Source organism: Rhinopithecus roxellana, chromosome 2, assembly GCF_007565055.1.
Source record: "Rhinopithecus roxellana isolate Shanxi Qingling chromosome 2, ASM756505v1, whole genome shotgun sequence".
Lineage (NCBI taxonomy): Eukaryota > Metazoa > Chordata > Mammalia > Primates > Cercopithecidae > Rhinopithecus > Rhinopithecus roxellana.
In genome coordinates this window covers 88,491,202-88,511,269 of record NC_044550.1, presented here as the reverse complement: position 1 = coordinate 88,511,269, position 20,068 = coordinate 88,491,202, and the positions used below count along the sequence as shown (strand labels likewise).

At 38.1% G+C, this 20,068-nt stretch overlaps 1 pseudogene across 1 annotated transcript; it reads right to left on the bottom strand.

Annotated features, from left to right (window-relative positions):
• Positions 1–18,181: 18,181 nt before the first annotated feature.
• LOC104678045 lies at positions 18,182–19,399 on the bottom strand (annotated as a pseudogene). The gene has a single exon (XR_004053292.1). The product of XR_004053292.1 is annotated as an axin interactor, dorsalization-associated protein pseudogene (transcript).
• Positions 19,400–20,068: the final 669 nt, after the last annotated feature.

Genomic DNA, 20,068 nt, shown 5'->3' with positions numbered 1-20,068 from the left:
TAGTTGCCTCTGAGAAATAGCTTGCTCTATTTCCTCAATTTCTCTTTTTGCTGCAGGAGTTAAATACTTGGGAGAGTCTAGGGCTGTATTGTCCTTTAGGATAGAAAACAGATTTTGCAACTTATCAGTAGTTATGCCCAAGGTGGGATGAAGCCAGTTAATATCATCCAGTAATTTTTGATAATCATTTAAGGTATGTAAGTTGCTGGTATTTAATTTAACCTTTTGAGGTCTTACTGACTGGTAATATCTTAGTATGTATCCAAGATATTTCCGAGGAGAGGACATTTGTACTTTTTCAGGTGCCATGATTAAACCTCTTAACTGTATATTCTTTATGACAGAGGCATACAAACTTAAAAGTACTGGCTCTGTTGGGGCTGCCAGTAAAATATCATCCATCAAATGAATAATCTTACAATTAGAAAATCCTTTTCTACTGGGGAGCAAAGCCTGGTTTACATGATACTGACACATGGTAGGACTGTTTAGTGTTCTTTGAGGAAGCACTTTCCAATGAAATTGGTGAGCTGGCCTTTCATTATTGATAGCTGGTATTGTAAATGCAAATTTTTATCTGTCCTGTTCTGCGAGGGGAATAGTATAAAAGCAGTCTTTTAAGTCAATAATGACTATAGGCCAATCTTGAGGAATCACAGTGGGGGAAGGGAGACCCTGTTGAAGGGTCCCCACACGTTGCAAATTAGCACTGATAGCTTGTAAGTCATGCAAAAGTCTCCACTTGTCAGACCTTTTGGGAATGATGAAAATGGGCAAATTCCAAGGGCTGTTTGATGGTTCTATATGGCTGGCTTTTAATTGCTCCTCAACTAATTCATGGCCTCGTTGTAATTTCTCTCCCTTTAAAGGCTACTGTTCTACCCAAATTGCATCTTGAGAGAGCCACCTCAAGGTTAGGGGAGGGATAATAACAGTGGCCATTATTAGCAAGAGGTCTGCAGAATGACCTCAATTAACCCTCTTGTAAATGGGCTAGCAGCTCCATTTTTTCTAATGCCTTTTCTTATCTCTTTATAAGTGTCAAAAGAAATGGGTTCATATACCTGATTGCCTTGTGATCTTGCATTACCAGGCAGGCTAAGAGCTTCCCTTCTAATGCTGCTTGCCTAAGACAGGGCCCCATAGCTATAGTGTATCTCTCACCTTTTTTCCAATTTATTGGAGGAGGCGGCTCAGGCAAAACCTTTGTTTCCTCTTTGCTATTTTTACCTGGTAATGGCTGGGCTGAGGGAGAAGGAGGAGACACTAAGGTAGGTGATGGTTTTTCCTCCCTTCCCATTTTAGGTTCTTACATGTAGAGCAGGACCAAAGCAGCCCTAACTAAAGCCCATAATGTTAGAGATGTTACTGGGACCCATTGCCCTTGTGCATGATGTTGTTTAAGATTTCTCCCTATTTGTTTCCAGAGCTCCATATCTAGCATGCCTTCTTCTGGGAACCATGGATTGTGGGAAACAAGTTTGCATTAGGTCACTTAATTGAGCCTGCAAAACCAAGGCTCCACTAGCTTTAAGCAGTTGTTTTAATACTTTTATCTGTTGAGCTGGTAACTGTTGTCCCTTGATGAAACCCTAGCCTGAACAATTCCCTCGAACTTGGAAATCCCAAGCAGGCACCAATGACTTACTGACTGCACAGTCTCTTCACCTTTGTTTTCAAGAGTTCCATTGCAATCCATTGCAGCATCCCTCACACAGGGCATCACCTGCCAGGTCTGCCCCACAGACCCTGGCCAAGTGCTGGATGAAAACATGTACACAAACACAGGTTTTTTGCCTGGGCCTGCAGCTAGGGGACCAGGCTGCGCACAGACACTGAGGAGGGTGCTGTAAAGAGTCACAGCAGCCACAGCCCCAAAAAGCCAGCACTGCGGGCATTTATTTAGTACAGATTTAATGGCAAAGGCTTTGAGTTAATGCAACTTGTGGGTAACTAACATGTTCGCACCCTTCCCCCACTCTAAGAGAGTAGTCCTGTGCATAATGATTAAAGGCCAGGTTCCATGGCCTAAGCAAACTAACTTATCTAGATCAATTCCCTTACACTTCTTTGTTATCTACCCTGAGAGAATTCAGCTGCCTTCAGCCAAATTCTCTTTCGAGGCTTTTGCAAAACCTCCCAGCCTTCCAAGAAGGTTTGCATCTTTTTCTTATAATTTCTCCCACCACCCTGACTGATAGCTTACACACGCCTGGCCACTTGCCTCTATTTTTAAAAACTCTTCAAAGTAAAGAATTAAGTGATTGGCAGAATGTTGTTGTGGTTGTTATTCATATGTTTGAAAGTTTGTCTTTTTATATAGAAATATATATAGAGAAAAACTATATAAGAAACAAATAATACATTTGTAATTTTAAAATTATTTTTAAATAAAATATAATCACCCATGCATAAATAATAAACTCGGTTCATATTTGACCTTTAATTATAGGCCAGGTACAATTAAGTCGATTTGTTTTTAAAGATTCCCCAACTTCTGTCTGGGTGTCCCTAAAGTGGATTGCAACACCTCATCCACTTTGGCCCTAGCTGGAGCTCCACACCAGGGGGGCCCCCCCAGGAACAAAGCCAGGACAGCCCTGCATCAGGCACACACTAACAAAACCAGAAGCGGGGGCAGGGCAGGGCAGAGTGAGGGCACCATGGGGGACCAAGAAGGGCTGTCCTTGGGGGAGGCCCAGGACCACCTGTGGGGGAGGGGGACTGCAGTCATTTCTTGTTCCTCAGTATCTACCTTGCAATGGGGACAGTCACGAGTCAGCAGCTCCCTGGAAAGAGCAATATGTTAAAAAAAAAGGAAAGTGAAGCCCACAGAGGGAAAACACGGTTTTTTTTTGAGCAAACGGGGTCTTCTGAAGGTAACTTATTATTTTTTTCTTTCCAACTCTGTGTCACCTATGACCTTTTCTGATGGAGATACCTTTTCTTTCTCCAAGCGTAAGCTTCCTTGTGTGCTGTGTGTGCTTCCTACCCACCACCCCTGAGCAGCCTGGCTGGGCAGGACTGGGTCACCATGGCGACTGGCACCCTGGCCCTGGAGGGGGAGCCACTGGCAACAGCCTCAGAAGGCTGGGGTGGGAGGCAGGAGAAAGCAGAGCTGGGAAACCTTCCACCCCTGCCTGGCCCCTGGAGTCACTGACTTGCTCCGTCCCATGTCCCATCGGCGGCCACCAGAGCTGCTGACTGCTTGGCCAACAGCTTGCTCCCTTGCTCGCCTGCACTCTTCCCCTCTGTTCCCATGCCAGCTCCTGCCCTTGGAACCAGAGATGACAGGCCCAGGGCAGTGAAAAAGCACATTCAGGAACTCTAGGGCACCAGGACCCCCACCCACTTGCCTCCTGAGGCTTCAGTGGGGAGGGGCAGACAGGGGCCATCCCCAAAGGCACAGATGAAACCACTAGTTTCAGCCCAGAAACACGGAGAAGGGAACAGCCTGGGGCGGGAGGAACTGATCTGCAGTGCAGTCATCCCCAAGTCTGAATTCTTAAGTGAAGGACCAAGTCAGGCCTCACGGTGACTGTGATCAGGACTGAGGGGTGGACAAGGTGGCCCAAGTGTGGCTCCCAGATCCCAAGGCCCCATGGCCTCCCAGGTGCCCGCCATGATGATCCTTAGGTAGGTGGCAGTGACCCCGCCACTGCACAAGACATTTTCTCCTGCTGAGCAGAAGGCATCATCCCTTGCAACTACCTCTTCCCACAATGTCTTTCTCCCCTGGTAGCAAAACTTCCTCCTCCTCCTCCCTCCTGCCATTGCAGTGGCCTTGGTCTTGGAGAAGGTCTGGCCCTCGCGGTGGGGCTCTCCTTTCCCTCCCCCAGCCCTGCCACTGTCACTGGCCCTCTGTGCGGTTCTATACTTGAACAACCCCTGCCCTGTGCTTGGGCCTGGTGGGCAAAGCTAGGAGGAGGAAACAGTACAACTCATAGTTTGAGCTGGGGGGTGGTCTCAGCAAGGCTCCTGTCTGCACCCCTCCCTAACCTTCTCAAAAGAGGTGCACAGCCTCTCGGGTGACTTGGAAACTCCTGGACAAATTCCATTCCAACTTATTTTGACATGTATACAAATCAACTGTTCAGAGATTTCACTTCTGCAAAGCCCTACCGTGTTTTTATGTTCCTGTTTAAAAGAGAAGTTTACTTAGCAATAATTATAAATAAATGAATATTCTTTAGTGAGGTTAAAAAAAAAAAAGATTTCCCAACTTATGCTTCTTCCTCTGAGTATGTAACTATATATTTTCAGCATATGATACCTTAACAGGAATCATGGTTACCATCAAGAGTTTCATTATGTGATGAAAATACACGGACACATGGGAACAACATACACCAAGGACTTTCAGAGGGTGAAGGATGGGAGGAGGGTGAGGATCAGGAAAAAAAACTAATGGATACGAGGCTTAATATCTGGGTGATGAAATAATTGGTACAACAACCCCCCATGACACAAGTTTGCCTATGTAACCAGCCTGCACTTGTACTCCTGTACTTAAAAGTTTAAAAAAAGAGTTCTGGAGGCCAAGGTGGGTGGATCACGAGGTCAGGAATTCAAGACCAGCCTGGCCAACATGGTGAAATGCTAAAAATACAAAAATTAGCTGGGCGTGGTGGTGCACATCTGTAATCCCAGCTACTTGGGAGGCTGAGGCAGGAGAATCCTGTGAACCTGGGAGGTGGAGGGTGCAGTGAGCCAAGATCGTGCCACTGCACTCCAGCCTGGGTGACAAAGCAAGACTCCAACTCCCAAAAAAAAAAAAAAAAAGAAAAGAAAAAGAGTTCCATTATAATTTACACTAGTCAATTTACTAGAAAAGTAAAAATATGGTAAGAATGCTGAGATTATCAGTAGTTTCTATTTTCTAGTTATATTCCAGTTGCTTCCAAAGAAACTAAAATTTTACTCAAAAAGTTGTATTTTTATGATCTTAGGAAATCACAGTGGTTATTCATTACTTTGTTCATTTTAATCCATTGTATTATAAAAATGTAACTGTATAGCCTTTAGCTTAGATATTTGACTTTATTTACAGTCACGCATCACAGAGGGACATTTTGATCAGTGATAGACTGCATAAATGATGAGGGTCCTATAAGATTATATTATTGCATTTTTACTTTTTACTTTACCTTTTCTACATTTAGACACACAAAAACTTACCATAGTGTTACAATTGTGCAATTGCCTATAGTATTCAGTACAGTAACATGATGTACAGGTTTGTAGCCTAGAACCAATAGGCTATATACCATTTGTGAAAGTACAACCTATGATGTTTCTACAGTGACAAAATCATCTAACCATGCATTTCTTAGAATGTATCCCTGTCATTAAGCAATGCATGCCGTGTACCTTAAAAGGAAGAAATTACTTAATTCCTACCAAAATTTTAGATAGTCTCCAACTTAAGACATCACCTTGGTTTGGCCAAATCTATCTATTCCAATATACTGAGTATCCTATTTAAAAGAAAAAAAAAAATCAACGAAGTCTCTTTGAAATAATTTTTTTACTAAAGCATCAAATAAATCTCCAGTCCTTCCATGGCATCTTCCTAACAGTATATCAAAAAATGACCTTTCATAATATTAGGAAAATTTTGTTCTTGGACTAATTTCAGAACTTGTAGCTTTCTTAGGAAATTAAGTCCTGCATTAATGTACTACTTTTTCTTTTTCTTTTTTTTTTTTAAAGTAACGAAATGAACAAGTGGAGTGAAATGATTTGACCTGGTGCATAAGTATCCGGGCACTAAGGAGAATAGTACTTGGGCTAAGGTCATCACTTAGCTCCCCGAAATGCACAGCAGGATAGGGTTTCTGTATTCCGTGACAGCTAGCACGGCGCCTTTTGAGGAGCGGGTAGTCAACACTGGTTCTTCCTATCTAATACAGAGAAATGTTCAGGAGTAATACTGGTCTCAATCGAATCAATGTGTTCGATCATTTATGCTTGGGACGTATTTCATTTTATGCCAAGAATGCAGTAACATTTCAAAAATACAAAATTACTGTTATTTGAGTTATCTAGTTTGATATGTATATTTTAATCAGTTTTCAAAACCAGAGCCTTTCTCTGTGTGGACAAGATTTCAGAGTTTATCATGCACAAAGTTTCTTCTAAAAACTGAACATAATTTTAGACCTTAAATATTTCAACATATGGAAATAAATCAGCATCTTCAAAACATTTGTGAAACCTAAGTAAATCCACATCTAAATTGGTACAGTGTTTTGACATCTTTTTCATTCTTGATTGAATTAAGACTATTTTCTACTAAGCCTGAAAAAACCTGCAGGGAATGAAAGTAGCAAGTTTGTACAATGACTTTTAACAGACCTTAGTAGTTACAATGTGCTTTATCATTTAATGTTTATCTTAACATGTAATAATAATAGAAAACTTGGCTATGTGATGGAATATGAGAAACTTTAGCAAAATGTTTACTATTACTTCACAGTAAATACTGTGCTGAAAATCAGTAAGCGTCCTCCTTGCCTGCAAATCACACTACCACCGCCATCATCACTGCCAAAATGATGAAACGCAAAGCTTAACTCTTGCTGCTTCCATTGTATCAGTGGAAAATAAAAGCAAAATATTCTTTACACCACCTTTCTTATGTTTCTGTTTCTTGAAATTACCAGGTGCTTTGTCTTTGTAAATTGTGTCCCATAAATTTTCAGAATCTCTGGGACAAGACCAGAATATTTTCTTAAAATTCTATATACTATTCTCTTTAATTTTTTTTTTTTTTTTTTTTTTTTTTGGAGACAGAGTTTAGTTCTTGTCGCCCAGGCTGGAGCACAATGGCACAATCTCGGCTCACTGCAACCTCCGCTTCCTGGGTTCAAGTGATTCTCCTGCCTCAGCCTCCCGAGTAGCTGGGATTACAGGCACCCACCATCACACTCAGCTATTTTTTTGTATTTTTAGTAGAGACGGGGTTTCATCATGTTGACCAGGTTGATCTCTAACTCCTGACCTCAGGTGACTCACCTGTCTTGGCCTCCCAAAGTTCAGGGATTATAGGTGTGAGCCACTGCCTAGCCTCTTTCTTTAAATTCTACTGTAGATTAAAAGCAAAATTTATGAACTTCCCTTAAAAAAAACAAAAAGCCACAGTATTCCAAAAGGAAGACCTTAAAATGTTTCAACTTCTGATATTCAAACTTTAAAACGTGTTTAATTTTCATAATATCCACCAAACTATGAAAGATACAGTATGATAGGGACTGCAATACATTCACTCCACTGCTTTTGCCATAAAAAGTGGAAACCAATTAAGCATAAACTTTACAATTGTTTATGTTTATGATAGGATAATTCAACATAAGACCTTATCCCACATAAAATTATTCAGTGTATCTAAACGAAACATTTTGATCGACACGTATCACATACACATGCATAGAAGGGATAAAAGGCCCCCCATACTCTAAAAACTAGTTGTGTGCCTGTGCAATTGTCTGTTGGTTGTCTCATGGGTATGAGTCTCTCTTTCTCACTAGCAGCTTTGATTACAAACTGCGTTAAGCCAATTTGGTCATTCAGAATTACTGAATGACAATAACCTACAGTATTCAGTACAGTGACATGCTGTGCAGGTTTATATATATTGGTAACCTCCATCAGTTAATGGTCATTGTGGACCACAGTTGCCACTAACCTTGCTTACAGGTGAGATATAACAACTGTTAGCTCAGGTTTACATATTATATCACATATATAAACATTTATTACCAAACAGGCAAAAAATGTCACAGAACTTTTAATCTCATTGAAGTCCCAGCTCACTGTCTTTCTGGGCATTCATTTAAGATAGTTGTGACAATATGCTAGCAGCATCATTTAGCCAAACTTAAACCAGAGCAGGCAACATAATTTTTTGAAAATGGCTACGCAAAAGACTTAATCTTTAGGTCTAAAAAATAACTCTGAAGGGTACTGACTGTTAGCCTACCTCCATACTTCTCTTCTTATAAAATTTAAGGCGCCTGTGTAACATTTCTAATTGACTCACATCTTAAACACCACTTACTTTAGCAATGGATAAAAAAGTCTTACATCCTTGGGGCCTCCCACCTGTAATCCCACCACTTTGGAGAGGCCGAGGCGGGCAGATCACCTGAGGTCGGGAGTTTGAGACCAGCCTGACCAATATGGAGAAACCCCATCGCTGCTAAAAAATACAAAATTAGCCAGGTGTGGTAGCACATGCCTGTAATCCCAGCTACTCAGAAGGCTGAGGCAGGAGAATCGCTTGAACCTGGGAGGCGGAGGTTGCAGTGAGCGGAGATCGCGCCTTTGCACTCCAGCCTGGGCAACAAGAGCGAAACTCCGTCTCAAAAAAAAAAAAAAAAAAAAAAAGTCTTACATCCTTACGTTAAATAACAAACCCTTTAATACTTGAGAGAAAGAGGGCTAAACACTCATTGTAACCATCTCTGGAATGTGAGTTTCTAATTAGAGGTTTTCAAATGCTGACTACTCTGCATCTAAATGAAAACTTACTGTATATTTCTATCACATAGTCTATGTTTAGATATTTTAAAGTTTCATACAATAAAAGTCACTTATAAAAGATTGTGAATAACTACCAAAATCAGAAATCATTTTACATTTTCGTAAGCAAGGCAAAAAATAATCTTATGATATGTTGTCGTTGCAGTTAATATTATATTACTACAGATTAGAAATGCATGTGTTCACATAAAATAAACCAAACTGTAATTTCCTTAACTCTGGTGCAACAATTGTTTTGAATTCCAGATACGTTCCAAGTTCATGTCTAATAAAATTTACTTTTTATCAGGAGAATGATCACCAAGCCTCAGTCGTCGTGGCCTCAACATTTCATCTGGTGATTCTAAACTTGGAGTTAGGGGGAAAATAAAACAAATGATGTGTGGTGATCACAGGAATTAAACTAATTAACATGTCCATCATCTCACGTAGTTATTTGTGTATGTGAGGTGAGAACATTTAAGATCTATGCTCTTAGCAAATTTTGAGGGTATACAATAAAGTTTTATTAACTATAGTCACCATGCTGTACATTAGATTTCTAGAACTCATGCTGATTCCATAAGATTAGAATATTATAGTTTTGTGGTATCTTTTCTCTGTTTTGATATGTTGAGATATACAAATGCTTCCCACTGGATGACAGTAGCCTACAGTATTCAGTACAGTGACATGCTGTGCAGGTTTATAGCTTAGGAACAACAGGCTATACCATGCAGCCTAGGTGTGTAGTAGGCCATACCATCTGAATTTATGTAAGTACACTCTATGATGTTCGCACAATGACAAAATCACGTACGAGGCATTTCTCAGAAAGTATACATTGCTTTTGTATCTTGGCTTGTGACTAATGCTGCAATGAACATGAAAGTGCAGCTATGTCTTTGAAATACTAATTTCTTTTCCTTTGGATATATATCCAGACGTGAGGTTGCTGAATCATATGTTAATTGTTTTTTTAGTTTTTTAAGGAACCTCCATACTGTTTTCGGTAATGGCCGCACTAGTTTACATTCTCACTAGCCGTGTTCAAGAGTTGCCTCTTCTCCACACACCTGACTCCTTAGCAGTTTGAAATAATCATTCCTGCTCATGCCTCTTCTGCAGCTGTCTCACCTCCACATGAATAGACCTGGCACTACCTCTCACCAACACTTGTTATCTCTTGTCCAAATAATAGCCAATCTAACAAGTGTGAGATGACATGTCATTGTGGTTCTGATTTGCATTTCCCTGATGATTAGTGATATTGAGCATTTTCTTTTCTTTTCTTTTGTTTTTTTTTTGAGGTGGAGTTTCACTCTTGTTGCCCAGGCTAGAGTGCAATGGTGCAATCTCAGCTCACTGCAACCTCCATCTCCCGGGTTCTAGTGATTCTCCTGCCTCAGCCTCCCTGTAGCTGGGAATGCAGGCATGCACCACCACACCTGGCTAATTTTGTATTTTTCATAGAGGTGGGGTTTCTCTACTTTCGTCAGGCTGGTCTCGAACTCCCGACCTCAGGTGATCTGCCTGCCGGAGCCTCCCAAAGTGTTGGGATTACAGGCGTGAGCCACCGCGCCTGACTGAGCATTTTTTTAAAAAACATATCTGTTGGCAAGGATTCATCTATTTCTTATGTTTCCATATTCTTTTTTTGTCTCCATTCCAAAATATCTTCTTTTATCATTAGTTAGTTTTTCCCCTTCCTTATATCTTCTCCCTGAATTTGAGTTTCTGGAAGACAGGGCTTAAATGTTATTTGTATTTCCTTCTCACGCAGAGCTCAAGCATAGGCTTTGCCCACTACACATGGTCAACAAAAAACTGGTAATTTATATTGATAGAGCACACAGGTATGTGTCAAAGAAGGGAATGGTTCTTTCTCCATGCATGAAAGTGTGCAGTACCCTTCTGCCTTCACAAATTCATACCATTTGGACATTTCTTCCTGACAAATCTCATTTTAAACCCAAAGTGTAGAGTTGCATCTGTCACATAGTAAACTTGCAATAAATGACTGTTGAATATTTGGAAAAATAAATTCTGGAACAGTCACGTGTCACTTAACGAGGATGATACTTTCTGAAACATGCATTGTTAGGTGATTCTTGTCATTGTGTCAACATCATAGGGCGTATTTACACAAACCCAGATGTACTATACACCTAGGCTACCTGGTAGCCTATTGTTCGGAGGCTATAAACCTGCACAGCATACTACTGTACTGAATACTGTAGGCAATTGTCACACCATGGGAAGTATTTGTACATCTAAACATATCAAAACATAGAAAAGGTACATTAAAAATATGGTATTTTAATCTTATGGGACTAGTGTTGTATATGCAGTCTATCATTGACTAAACCTTCATTATGCAAAGTTGATTATGTGAAGTCTTCATTGACTAAAATTTCATTGACTAAAATACAGCATTTAACTGTATTTATTATTTTTCATCTTTACCCAATATTTGGAACTGTTTAAAAATATGTTTCCCCTTGTATTTCAAATATACCCACAGGAAGTCTATATAAACCCTGAATAAAATAATAGGTTTAAGAATAAAACATAGTTAATAAATAAAAATACTCTATAGGAGGCTGTATGGGTCTGTCGTGGAAGATTTTTGGATAAGTAAAATTTTGATACACTGTTACATTTCCAAAAATAGTTAGGAGAGTACATAGAAATCTGCATGCCCTTTACCCAAATGCCTCAGTTATTAGTATTATGTCATATTTACATGCATACTCTCAGTAATACACAATATTCATTTTTTTGGTTTTGTTTTTGAGATAAATAGTCTTGCTCTTGTCACCCAGGCTGGAGTGCAGGGGCATGGTCTTGGTTCACTGCAACCTCCACCTCCTGGGTTCAAGCGATTCTCCTGCCTCAGCCTCCCAAGTAGCTGGGATTCAGGCACCCACCACCATGCCTGGCTAATTTTTTGTATTTTTAGTAGAGATGGGGTTTCACCATGTTAGCCAGGTTGGTCTCAAACTCCTGATCTCAGGTGATCTGTGCGTCTCAGCCTCCCAAAGTGCTGGGATTACATAAGTGAACCACTCTGTCCAGACAGTAATATACAATATTCTGTTCTCATTAAACTTTCACCCATTGGTGTTTCTCATCTGAATCAATTATTACTATGAAAATTGCCCAATGGCAATTTGTTAATTTGGGTAATTCTAATTTTATCATTCTTTCTATATTTATTAGTAGAGCTCTAAGAGAAAGCATTTTTTCTTTATTATTTATATCAGTATGGATTCATGGATTTTTATTTTATGTGATGAGTTCTGATTCATTTATGTTCTTATTTAATTTGCTTCTCAAATTGGCTTAATTTGACCAGTTAAACTCTCTCCAAACTGTCTTCTGCGTCCTTTTCAGAGGTCCCCATCATTCCTGAGAATTTCCTTATTTCTTGGCAGAAGTTGGCCAAGGTTAATCTTGTACTTTTTCTGCCCAGCTTTGGATCGGCTGTTTCTTTAAGACTACTTGGTTCCTTTTTAGTGGATAATCATATTTAGAAATTGTTTTGTGGTTATTAGTCAGTCATCCATTCAAAAATCTTACATTTATTTTAGCATTGCTGTACATGACTGATCTCACATTTACTCTGCTTGCACATTTCTTAATGAGAGACAACCTCTAAGAAAAACTTTAAAAATATTCTGTGTCATTATTAAAATTTAAAATAATTGGTAAAATAGAATATTTTATATTTGAAAGTCTTATAGATTCTGATTAGCTTAATAATACTCATTTTTTTGTGTGTGTATCATGGCTAACTTATCGAGGAGGAAAATGGTACCTTTCTTTCCCAAAAAATTCAGGCCATTGTACATTTAGAAAATAAAGATATAGGATAGTTAAATATATAATTTTTGCTTTTAATGCCTTTGCTAGTTCCAATTTATTCTACATTAATAAACGCAAAACAATTTACCAACTTAATAAAAATATACCTTTGATAATGAAAATTGACAGGTAAGATTTGCTTATTCCATCTATATTTGTTGCTCAAGCATCTATTTTCATCGATGTATTTCTATGGGAGACTAATGCCTTGAAATTTTTGAAAAGTGTAATTATGCTAATATGATTCATGGCACCTTTGACATCTGTTTAGACATATGAAAAGTAGATTCCCTTTTCCAGTTAGTATTTTTGGCAAGGGTAAAATTTTCCCCAAAATGTATTTTCAAATGTAGTCAGCTAACTCCTGACTTTGATAGAACACAGAGTACAAGTGAAAATCTTCCTGACTCTTTTTTGCTGCAGGGACACTCTAAACTAAGTGCAGGCCACTTGATTCTCCCTGACTTCAACCCAGCCACGGACTCTGGGACAATCAAGGGCTATGAGTCCTAGAGGAGGGTCACAGTGGCTCATGATTGCATTAGCCTTCCTGCTAACATGGGTCTGACCAATTTCTCCCAATAACTGGACTTCTTTCTTAAAAGCAGGAACCTGCTAGGTCTGTTAACAGGACACTTGTCTTGTCCCCAGAGCTGAACATCTTTAATTCTTCTATCATTGTAACTTACACACATTTCAATAAACTTAAGACTAAAGCATGTTTTTAAATTATTTTGGCAGATTTCAGCATAAAAGCTATAATAGCTCTGAACTTCAGGGCCAATATGAAAGCTTCATGATATGGATAAATGTGAAAGGAAATTCATTAATAATGGTGTATTTTGGTGGGAGGCTCACAAGTATAGTATAGCCCAATTTCCTCACATTATAGATTTACAAATGAGGTGGAGAGGTGGCTTTATTTATTTAACTTACTCACTCTTATTTGGAATGAAGTCTAAAGTAACCCCCAAATTCAAAATCAAGACATGAACTTTGCTTCCTCTGAAGCTGGTTGTCCTACTATGTAACATTTCACCTTCCAATTCCACCTTTTCTTCTCTTCCATTGGGAAGAGAAGAACAATGGAAGAACATTCCACTATTCTCTGTTCGCATATCTTCTGATCAATAGCTAATTAATTTCAATGACATTCTTAATAATCTTGCTTGCCAATAATGCCATTCTTTTTTGGATTTTAGAATACTAGTTAAGAAAGAATTCTATCTAAATCATTTAAATTTTCTAGAACCTAAGAAGTATCGTGGGGGTTGGAAGTTAGCTTAAGCTTTACTTTCACACTCCTTGATAGATTGCAATTGAAGTAATAATTTATAGGTTATTTAAAACTTTTAATTTAGTGTAACTCTAATTTAATATATAAAAGCTCTGAAGACCATGTATCCTCCTTAAAAAAAAAACTGAACTGAGCACAGTATTCAGGTAGCTATAGAACCTGTTTTTTTTTTTAATGTTGAGAGAAATCCAAATAAGTTACATACATTCTGTTTTATTTTTAAATACCTCCTTTTGTCTTAATAACTTAGGTCATATAAAATAAAACAATTTTAGAAATGAAGCAATTGATGGAAATGTTTGAAAAGTGAAAATATAGGACTTGCACATACTATTATTGACAAAATATTTGAAGATCCTAAGTTTTTACTGAAGCAATACAAAGGATTTATAATGAACTTGATCTTAGAATAATGAAAAGGTGTAATATATTTTTACAGTATCCAGCAGTTCAACATGATTTAAAGGGGTATTTTAAATGACATTAAAGTTTAAAATGTAGAATTTCTTTCAGTCTTATTCCCCTCCCCAAATCCTAAGCGAGTACACGTCTCTAATTTCTAGCCAGGGGACTATTGCTTATCCTCCGACTTTGCCCCAGCCTCATCCCATACAACTGCCTAATTATTGCCAAATCTAATTTTTGTGAAGCGCTCCCACAGTGACTACTGATAGCCCCACTAGCCTGTCTAAATGTTGACAAACTGCTTGCTTACTGTTCAAATGACTGAGAATAAAGTGAAAAGAAACACTTCTTTTCATACAACAACATGTCTTCCAACAGCTTTCAAACATTATGTTTGGCGTTTGTATCTATCGTCAGAGATGTTTTTGCAGAAAGTTAATTGTTTGGGCTAGTTATAATAAAATGTCAAAAAGGAACATGATTTTTCAAAACCAGACTCAAAGTCATACATTTTGCCTAAGTGAGCACTACACATTGCAATCAGTTATAGATCATTAGGCCATATTTCTAGGGAGATGAAAGTATAGGAAAATATCATACAGAGATAACTACCATTACTATTTTTTGGTAATAGTCTCTTCAATGTCTAACTCTAATGGGTGCTATGTTAACCATTGTAGAACAAAGCAGTGTTTACATTAGGGCTCAGCAAGTGGTAGCTCTGAATGCCAACAGAGAGCTGCTCTTCTCAATGCTCAACTGGCAGGACTCGGGGAAGGAAAAGAAAAAACAAAAATAGTATAAAGGACAATAATCATAAAGAGTATGCGGCGTAAGAAAAAAAGAATATACAACCTAGAGGGGTTTGTGAGAATGATCCTGAAATTGTCGTGAGGGCCATGAAGTGGCTTGAATAAAATTGATTTCTTATCTTTAAATTAATTTGTACTTGTGTGACTTACAAAGATTAATGTATTTCAAATATGTGTCTAACATTGTCCAATAGTATTTTTGCCATCGGTAAAACTACAAATGCTTAAAAAAAATGCATTACCGGTTTCAAAATTAACAAAGGCTTATTAAACATCTATTATACCCTGGTGATAAAAAGGTACATAAGAAAGGTAGTCCCTGTACCAAAAGGCTCCCAGCGTAAGTAGCAGCCATCTTCAAACACAACTAAACTATGAGATAAGTACCAGATTGGTGAAAAGAACCAAGCATTATTGGATATATAATTAATTCTTTCTCTAGTGCCTGGGGGAAGTATCTTCAGAAAAAAAAAAGATTTCTACTTAAAATAGTCCTTGAAGACAGAACTGAGTTATGCCAAATAGAAAGGGAATTCCAGGCTAAAGGAGCAGCAAAAGGAATAGTCTATTTGTGCTGAAATATTACTTTTCTTTTCCTTTCATATGCTTTAAATCAGGAGTTCCAAATTTAAATGCCCACAGAATCTGCCAGGTAACATAATCAGGGACACATTGCAATCATTTCAAAATTTAATTTAATTATACTTTGAAAAAAAATGACATGTCCCTATCATAAATGGGAAACCATTATTAGCAATTATAAATGGAAAGTAACAGTAAAAATAAACACAATGAAAACCAAAATAATTTAAATATATTTTATATTTAAACAAAACAATAAAATAAAAGTATACTAAATTTAATCAGTGTATAAAATGCATTCTGGAATGAGAAGAATGAAATTCTTTATGAGCTGTCACTAATAAAAGTATATGTAGCTTAATGACTTAATTTCAAAGGAAAATTAAATTCAACTCAAGATAATTTCAGTTTTTAAAAATATTAACTAGCATGGAACATCTCAAATCACATTAATTTCAAATCAAAATCTTCAATAATTTTTATTCAACAGATTTTTGGTTTGAGAGGCTTGCTGAAGTATAGTCCATAATGTACTTTCCTGTAATTATCAATTTATTTGGTACTGTTCTTAAAGTGTTCTTTTTCTACTAACTGCTGCCTTCAAGTTAAGGAAAAAAAATCTTATAAAGATTTTATATTGTCTTCCTTGTGTTTCTTCATAATATTCAAAATGTTTTCACGTTGTTCCCCAAAGTTGTTCATGAGCAGGTCATTCACAAGAGACGAAAACCAACATCCCATCATCAGGAAGTGCGTGCGTGTTTCCAATGTTATCATCACATGCACTTGGTACTGTTTATAGGAAGAGTTGATGCACTTTAAATTTTGGTTGGTCTATAAAATACCAAGCCAGTGTTAACCAAGCTTGTGATCTCTGAAGTTTAATGTGTTGTCCAGAAAAATCTTGAATATCCTGATACCTTAGTAGACAAGTCAAGACTTTGTGAAAAAAGTCAGGATGGAACAATAACGCTTGTAGATACTGCCCATATTTATTAGAAGCAAAAGAAAAATTTAGAATTTAGTGGCCCATGCCTAAACATGATTAGCAATTTTAATATTGTAGATAACCTAAGTATTTTTCCTTTTTTTTTTTTTTTTTTTCCAATTTAAGCTTCTTTAATGTTGATGAAAGGTATTTGCAGTTCATATAAACCATACTTATGTGAAGGATAGCAGATGCTTCATATAAATTATCACTGTGATATACATATCTTATGGTTTATGAGAAAAGAGAAAAAATAATATATCAGTTTTGCTCCCTTTCAATGGGTTTTTTTTAAGGGATTGTTTTTTAGGTCTTGTCAGCAACATCAAACAAAAGGTACTGAGTACTCCACAGGGTACACAATGCTGCCAAGAACCTCAGAAAAGTTACATGACATGGAGAAAATGCACTTCTTGCTCCTTGAAGAACTTACAGTCTAGGGATTTGACAACTCGCAGTTTTAGGAACTGAGTGAAGAACAAAGTAAGGCAAATTCTGCATCCCCTAGAGCTATTGTGGATTGAATCATTTTAGAATTTGGAATTAATGCAATCGAGATGAGAGACAAAACTAAATTTGGCCGAGAATTCGTTCAGGCTCGCATAGTTTTATTAACATCCGTCTAGTAAACAGAATGGACCTAACAGACAACTGAAAGTAAAGACTAGATCTCTTGAATGCAAGGGCTAAAACTACTTAATTGTGGTTATTTTAAAAAGCAAACATATTGAATGGTATGACTAGGGAGATTACACTAGTTTAAAAATAGGCCAGGTACTGACACTGCATTCCCCTCATGCATTGCTCATTTAAAGTAGTGAATATTAAAATCTGTGGGCTTTACATCTAAACCACAAATGTTTTGTGTATCAAATATCCACCTCATGTGTACCATGAAAGTTTTATTTATGCCCCATTAAGTCAAAAGTAAATAGTCAAATTATAGTAAGCTACCTGCGTATTTTCATATGGATGGAAGGTCAGTATATCTAAATAGGAAATAAATGGTGATCCTATCTACCTATATAAAAAAAGAGTATCTTTCCAGATTTTGCATACACCTCATTATAAGAAGAGGTATGCAGGTTTTAAGGTTTCACAATCAGTTGTCAGAAAAACAGCAGTTATGCCTGCAGTATCTCGTTAGCATCTGACTCAGTTATTTTTAGATTACATTGTTTAGACATTGTAAACCCATCTAAAACTTTGTAATTATTTTGAGATGGTTCCAATGTTAACCCTAGAATCATCATCAGAAAGAGTAACAATGTGATGTAGAAGAACAGCTAATCAACATGATTAAATATGCTCATTTTCAGAAAAACAATCTGGTCATCTGGAAACAATCACAGCTACAACCTAGGGAACACTCCCATATGGGATACTGATCTGACCAAGGCACACTTTCTAAGCGGGAAAACTATCACATCAGGGTGAATTTAGGTCACTTCAGAGGAGCTGCCTATAAACATCCAAACAGACCTTCTTAGGCAACAGAACTGGTCCAATTCCTCTCAAAGCAGTTTGACACAACCTTAACCACATCAACCCAAAGCTTGAAGTTAAGTCAAAAGAGCATATTGGAGCAAAAGTGAACAGATATGTAAACTCTAGCACATGCTTATTGCTGTATTAAGTCTGAAGATGAGCACGTCCTACCCACAACAGTATTGCTCCAGGAAGCAGGGTAGGAGTAGTGGTAAATTAGAAAATAAACTATTAATTGCACAATTAATAGAAAAATAAAATCATGTTTCAAAATCTACAATAAACCTGTATCCAAAGGAGTCCTATACATCAGTGATGTGCTACACTTTGAATTCTGTGGTACAGCTTTGCACTGGACTCCCTCCGGCCTACTGGTCTGGGTATGGCTTGCTTCCCGCCTGTTAAAGGATGAATACGCTACACAGAGCTATGATGGTTTCTACTGAGTGGTAAAATTCACAGAAGTTCCAGGTTCATCATGTCAGGATCATTCCTTGTGCAAAGTTTGATGTAGATGAAGATAAAGTAGTTTCTTGGTCAATGATTGCAATTTGTTTCTTTTAAAGTCAGTGGGTTTCTTGTATAGTTCTATTACAATTGACCCAGGTTTAATTTCATCCATCTCCATGAAAGCAAAACACTTGGTGCTGGTAAACCTTTTTTTAGGCTTGTAGTGGTTGAGTTCAAAGAAGAGAGCTGCACCTTTGATTAATTTTTCAACATGTTTCTGGAGCTCAATGTCCACATTAAAATGAATATATGTATCTTCTTTTCTTGAAGCCACAGGAGTATCTTGCACAGGAGTTAAGTCTATGCCATTCAGATCCTTTACACTAACTGTAATATAGGGATGGATTCACTGCCCAGCATCTTTCAAACCAATTTTCTCAATTCTGATAGTGAGTAATGTCATTCCTGGTTCCGATGGCAACCTTGGTAATAAAGTACTGGGAACTCTAGCAGGAAAAGAATCAGGAGACCCTGCTCCAGCACCATCCTCTTCTTCATCTTCTTCAAATTCCAAATTCTCTTTTTCACTAGGTGCCAAAATTCTTCTTAATGGGACAGGCTGAACATCAAATGGGAATTCTTTATTATATGTAAGAATATTCTTTAGGATTGGTTCTAGCTTCTTTGGGTCCTCCGGTTTAAATTCTTCTTGAGACTGTGTGGACTGTAAAGTTGCACTTTGCAATTCCAAGCATGTTGCAATTTTGCCTATGGTTTTCTTTTGTTCTTCTGTAAATTCAGAATTATTGTGTTGAGCTTGGGCCTCTTTTTGTAGATGTCTTGTGAATATCTGATACCCGTCTATCGCCTTCACCAGTTGGCCCCAAGAGTCCAAGTGGGCGCCTCTCCTAAAACGGGCGCTCCAGTGCTGCAGCAGACTCCAAGTCACCTCCGACATGGCCGGTCCCCACCCTGTTCCCTCCCACGCCTACCCCAGTAAGACCGGGTTGTAGGGTGCCATCCTCCCCGGGCCTGGCGCCCACATTGACAGGGCCAGGAAGACCCACTACGGCCACCACCACTGCCTGCCGAGGAGCCTCCCAAGCCCATTGTCAAGGCTATCTTGGGTGGTAAGGGCTTCTCTCTATAGACCCAACCAAGTAGCTTTGGCTTCCAGTGCAAAAACTCGTATATGTGGATCAAGTCCTTTGAAGAACCATCATGGTTTTAGAGCTATTATCTATGCACTATTCTACTTTCAAATACTCATGATGGAAAGTTTAATAACCAAACATTTCACATGTTCACACACTATGACTAAAGGGTATTATCACAATATACATTACTATTTTTTATATCTATATCTGCATCTGCATCATTATCTAGGATATCTGTAACACATTTTTAATATCTATATTCTTAGTATTCATTTCTAGGCAAAGGCAGATTATTACTACTTAAAGCAATCAATTCCGCTTTGCAGTTCTTTCCCTTTCTCATCACATTGCCATAGAGGGACAGGCCTGTATGGGCAAAGGGGTTTTTTTCCACCATGGGAAGGGAAGCTCAAAAACTGAAACCCTGAAGGCTACATGGGAGCAGGACAGCTCCCCCTCCTCTCCAGAAAGACAAAGAGAAACCCTATCTCCCTAATGT